General features: G+C 46.2%; 1 long non-coding RNA gene across 1 annotated transcript; it reads left to right on the top strand.

The window, feature by feature from the left end:
* The first annotated feature begins 2,381 nt into the window (after positions 1–2,381).
* LOC120712277 lies at positions 2,382–3,937 on the top strand. The gene is made up of 2 exons (XR_005690832.1): positions 2,382–2,423; positions 2,589–3,937. It is a non-coding gene; the product is annotated as an uncharacterized LOC120712277 (long non-coding RNA).
* Positions 3,938–6,096: the final 2,159 nt, after the last annotated feature.

Here is a 6,096-nt window from a genome sequence, read left to right as displayed (position 1 = left end):
AGGCTTTAACCTCAGGGCAAGTAGGAGCAACAGGAGGTGGAGGTTTTGTTTGGACAATTGCACAGGCCCAGATGTCATTGCCCTTGCACCATTTAAACAATTGTTCAGCAAGTAATTCAGGTAAAGCATCTTGCCTCTTGGGCAGTACCCCTGTCAGCTTTATAGGTTGTCCTTGTTCTTCCCACTCCATTGTTTTGTTCAACCAGTGACAATTCATGGGGCTTCTACTTTTCAACCAATCAATTCCCAGTATGGCATCATAAGCACCCAAATCCAAAACTCTCATGTCAGTGTGAAAAGTGTAGCCTTGAATCCACCATTCCATCTTGGGCACATAAGCTGAGCAGGTGATTGTAGAGCCATTGGCTACTTTGACCTTTGCTGGAGGTAGAGGAACTGTTGTGATGCCAAGTGTTTCCAGAAAAGCTGCACTAATGAAGCAATGTGAGCTACCAGAGTCAACTAAAGTGAGCATCACCTTATTCTGGACTAAAGCTCTCAGTCTGATTGTGTCTTCATTGTCAGTACCAGCTACAGCATTCATGGAAATATGGCATAATGTTGCTGATTCATCATCCTGCGAATCAAGTTGGGCTAGCAGCTCATCGGAAATTGTCATGTTCAAATCCTCAGCTGTCAGCTGATACACTTGTGGTCGTGGTCGCTTCGTGCACCACTCCAAATGACCTGCTTCAAATTTCTCCCCACAATGAATGCACAGACCATTGGCTCTTCTGTAGTTCTTGACTTGTCTGGCCTTCCATAGATCATCAGGAGGCTGATATTGCTTGTCCTCTTTTTTGCTTGAAAAAATGGGCCTTGTCACTGCACTTGGGCGGGATCGACTGAACTTGCTCTTGTTCACCATTTCTTGTTGCAAAGAGGCCAAGTATAGAGCCTGGTCCACAGATACAGGAGCTTGAGTATAGACAGCAACCTTGATTTCATCTTTTAGGCCATTGACAAACTGAGCGACAAAGAACAACTCACCCAGTTGTGTGTTATGCATCTCCAGTTGATATCTAATCTGATCAAAATCATGATGGTAATCTTCTACAGTAGTTTGCTGCTTCAGTTGCATCAAATCTGTCAATGCTCTTCTGTAGTCATAGGACCCAAATTTTGTTTCAACTGCAGCCACAAACTCTTTCCAATTGCCCAACTCCTGCTGAAGCTTGTACACTTGAAGCCACTTAGAAGCAGGGTCATCAAAGTGCATAGTAGCAGAGGTGACCCAAAGTACTTCTGGAATGCGAAATATTTTGAAGTAATCCATGCATTTGTCCTTCCAGATTTTTGGGTTGGAGCCATCAAACCTGGGAAACTGCATCTTAGGAAGGTGGTATGGTACATCCTCGTTGTCACGATTCCTGTGCCGAAACTCCCTTTTGGGTCGAGCATGAGATGGCTCCCCCTGTTCAACGCGACCACGACGGTGAGGTTCAGGATCACGACAGTGGCGATCGTGCTGCATGAAGAACTCATCGGCCACAGAACGATCAGATTTTGGGCTTCCTGGTACCTCATCGTATATTGGGTCATCCCTCTTGTTCAGACGTAACTGCGCGACCACATTTCCTGTCTCTGCCAGCTGCTTGGCGAGAGTTAACTGATCACGAACAGACTGATCTATGACTGTGGAGTTGAGATTCAGCTGCTCGCGCATCTGATGTTGATTCTGCTCCACCGTACTCATCTTGGCGAAGAGCAGGTCCAGACTTTCCTGAATGGTTTCCCAGCGCTCATCCTGCTTTCTGTCCGCCACAGACATAGCGTCGAGCACGTACCGGGTCTGCGCCGAAGGTTTGAAGGGCGCCGTCTTGACGAGCACTGGAGTGGATCCCCAGCAAGGAGCAGGGAATCCGATCACCGCCGCCTACCCCCTCCCGAGAAAGATAGAAGAAGAAAAGAACGCCGCCGCCACGCCACCAAAAGAACGCTGCCGCCACGCCGCCAGACGAACTCCGCCGCCTGCGTCGCCGGAAGGAGGAGTACCGAATCACACCACTCGCGCCGCAAATCAGATCAGCGTGGTACAGGAATTAAGAGGATCACACTCACGCCCAGGTTCCGAGGAAGGATAGTCTCTGATACCAGATGTCACAACCCGTGGCCGCCGGGGAGATCAACCCGTCGACGTGAGAAGGAACAAGGTTCAGGGAATGGATCTCAGGCGAGAACGGGAGGAGGACACCCCGTCTCTGGATATTTTCTTGCGATTGATAGATTGATAGTCTCGTTACACAAGTTCAGAAACATATACTCAGTAGCACTCTCTTCTCACTGCCCGATGGGCCATACATGTCACACGCACATACACAACTTAATGAACACGTAATTCTCACACTCCGCCTTATGAGTGCTCTTCCTCATTAGTCCTTACACTGGTCTGCGCACGGGAGATCAGTTGTCAAGCTGCTCTGGTAAGGGCTCTTCGCAAAATCACCAATTGTTCATCCGCCCATTTGGTTGTCCCCCTGCAGGTAAAGCGTTCGACGATATGCGCCTGTGGCAGCAGCAGCGGCACTTTTTTTCTCGTCATGCCCAAATTTTGATGCTTTTTTTATCTATTTTACTCTTTTTGTTAGATTTGGAGATAGCTGGTGCTCTATCGTGATGACAGGGCCGTTCTAGTCTTGTAGATGGCCGTCACTGAGCAAGGTGGAGGCCGTGAGAGGTCCGGTGTGCTCCACATATGTGTTTTGGTTCTTTTCCGTTGCTCTCGGGTGAGCAGCTTTGTTTTGATTCTACCAATTTCAGGTACAAGACACCATTGTAAATATATAGTTCTCGTAATTTTACTAGGCCTTCATTGTCTCTTCATCGGTAAATTCACCAGATAATTTACTGCTATTACACTTCTCAGTTTTAGATTCATGTAGCTGAAGTACTAAATGAGCATTGGTCACCATATTATTTTTGCAAGTTAGGCCTCTCTTTCTCTGAACATTGTTCTACCATGGTCATGGTATACATTGTAAATTTGCTTCTCTACAATCTTCCATTCTTTGCTTCCCATTTAGTAAATTTAACATTTCACTGAGCTGTATGGGTGACCACCAATATATTTTCATGAACCTTGCTTTCCTGTTACATATAATTTAACATTTCGACGTGGCATTATGCTCTAATTTCTCATATACTCTACTTGCCTATACTTAAATTTTTGTTACATATAATTCTAAAGGAAATAGTTACAAGAGATATTCTAAAGGAAATAGTTACGAGAGATAGGAGTATGGTGAGTATGTCAATGCATAATTTGTTTATACGTCCTGTTTTTGGCTCAGGGATAATTCCAATTGTTTACTGCCATTCTCATTATGATGATTTCAGGTGATAAGGACATCTGGGCAAATAGTAGGCCAGGTCTGCTCAGATTCATTTGGGAACAGCAAATAGGCGTCTGCATCAACTTCAATTTGATGACCAGCTTCCAGTAATCTGGAGATTCTGATGCCACAGCACAATTGGCATCAGGTCCAGAAGACTAGTAGAAGAAATGCTCCAGACATGATGAGGCTGCACCGGTGATGCTGTTTGCACGGCCATCTGAGAAGCCCAACTAAAATGAGAAAGATGACTAAACACATGCAGCGAAACATGCCTCAGTTTACGTCATCCGATTTGTTCTTAACACATCAATGAAGTACAATGGCTTTGGTGGTCTTTCATCCTGATGTTTGGTGTCAACATAAATACAAAGACCCAGCTACTATCTTATTTGTAGTTGTTTTGTTTTGTTTGGTTTTGACAGTGTGTTCTATGAGAAAAAAACTCAGATTAGGATGCCATGCTAAACCTCATTTTGTGAATTTGTTATGTCCTACTCTCTTTTTTCTTCCATTGTGATAACCCACTGTACAAAGATCTGGTACATATCTGAAGGCATTGCCGTAATTGTGGTAATATTGGATTAGGAACCCTTTTTTGTTAACCTCAGCATGCCTTTGTGTGAAATACTTTTAATTGGTATAGAGATAAAGCCATTGTGGTAATAAAGTGATGATATTAATGCTTACCACTCTTTACAACATTATCGTAAATATTATCGAGCGTGGGCCGGTTTGCCAGCTGCAGTGGGGGATGTCCGGAAGGCGACATACCACTTTGCCTTCTCGTCGGGCGCGCTGAGGTGTGATGTCCTTGGATCTCAATTCTTCGACGCCATGGATGCTAGTTGGTCTTTAGTACACATATCTTCATGTACTAAAGTTTTTTTTTGTTCTTAGATTCTGAAAGAAGCTAGCTATGTGGGATCAGTTTTTAGTGCCGAGCGTCTTGAGTAACCAGCCTTTAAAATTTCATTTCTAGAACTGGTAGTCTTAGGTCTCGTTTGGTTTTCTAAGTAGCTGTCACATCGAATATTCAGATGTCAATTCGAATATTTGGATGTCAAATTAATATAAAAATAATTGCATAAGTTGCAATTAGGGCTCTAGACGAATCAAAAAAAATATAATTAATGCACGATTAGCAGATGTGTACTGTAGCAATTAGTGGTCAAACTATGACTTAATTAGGCTTAATAGATTTTTCTCATGATTAAGTCACGACTTATGAAATGAGGAATGTTGAGTACTCTATCCTGCTTGTGATGAGTGAATTGTTAACCGTGCGGTGTGATCGTGCTCTTGGTCTTTTGATTGCAGGTACACGGGCGTCGAGTGTCGACGGGGAGTTGCCGTGGAGGAGCTCGGGCCGGGCGGCAGCTGTGGCATCCACTCCTGGATTGATGGCACAAGCGACAACAGAAGGCGGGTTTCTTGGTTTGCGCCACAAAACCAAGCAGGCGGATGGCGGTTGAAGACGCCAAGTCGTGGAGGCACGGGCGTCGGTCTCGAGACTGACGGAGGCGACGGGCGTCGACGGCGTCTAGGGCTTCGCTGCGGTCGAGGAGGTGACGGGCGTCGGATGGCGTCTAGGGCCGTCAGAAGGCCGAGGCGGGAACGACGTATAGGGCCACGGCGTGGAGGCGAGAATCTTCCCACGCGTGGAGTTTTGGCGGTTTTCTCAAAACCGGCCAACTACCCGGGTTTCGCGGACCCCTCAAAACCGCGAACCGGATCTTCATCGACATGGCGGCATCGTGGAGAAGACTTCGTTTCGAAGAAAGAACCTCGGCCGACGGATGAATCCAATGTATCTTTTCTGGTTTTGCCCCTACGGGCCTTCTAGTGTCTAGTTGTGTCTAGGGGTAATTTAGTCTTTAGTCTAGAGAGTTAGTGGGTTAAAAGGAAGAGGAGAGGAGCCATCTCACCTGCCCCGGGAGCCAACACACGCCAGACGCCACCACTGCCTCTATCTCCAGGCGCCTCCCTCTCTTTCTCTTGTTCCTCCCTCTCCTCTCTAGGCTTAGGGTTTTAGGGATGGATTTTTGAAGACTTTGTACTGAGATTGTGTGGGAAAGGAGGCCCAATCCTCCTTGTGCCCTCCGGGGTTTTGAAATCGTGTCAATCTCGTACGTTTGGTGCTTTGTTTTGGATGAATTCGATTTTCGTTCGTCGATTCTTGAGCACGAGTTGAGTAGTTGGTTCTTGAAGTTTTCGTGACTCCTTGGGGCGCTCCTAACACATCTAGCCTAGTGCTAAGACCCTCGGATTCACGAGCTCCTACAATTCGAAGTTTTGGCATTTTTGAGAAAACCCCAATCTTGCCTCGGATTTCGTCGATTTCTCCCAAACCATGGAGTAATTCATCGATTCCTTCCATGGACGTGTTCACAAGTCCCCTGTGATCATGCCTGCAAAATTTGGTAAGATTTGGACTTAATTTGCCCACTCGATCATCGGGTTTTCCAATGAACGCGGGCTGAAAAGGGCTTCTGGACTCTGTTCGTCCTAGCACCGGATGAACCGATGCCTTGAATTCGTAAGCGTCGGATCAACCGGTGAGTTGGATTTTCTGAGTTAGGGTTTTGGGGTTTTGGCTGTTGCACCGATGCTTAGAATGTGTTGAGCGTCGGTTCAACCGGTGCTCCGTGAAGTTGTTTTTGCTACCTCTCTGGACAACTGCACCGGCATAATTCCATTACACCGGTGCAGCAGCGTCGGATAGACCGGTGCTTGAATTTCAGTTGTGTGACCTCTCGGGTGA

Source organism: Panicum virgatum, chromosome 6K (genome assembly GCF_016808335.1).
Source record: "Panicum virgatum strain AP13 chromosome 6K, P.virgatum_v5, whole genome shotgun sequence".
Classification (NCBI taxonomy): domain Eukaryota; kingdom Viridiplantae; phylum Streptophyta; class Magnoliopsida; order Poales; family Poaceae; genus Panicum; species Panicum virgatum.
Note: the sequence above shows the minus strand (reverse complement) of the source record. Positions and strands in the feature narration are given on the sequence as shown.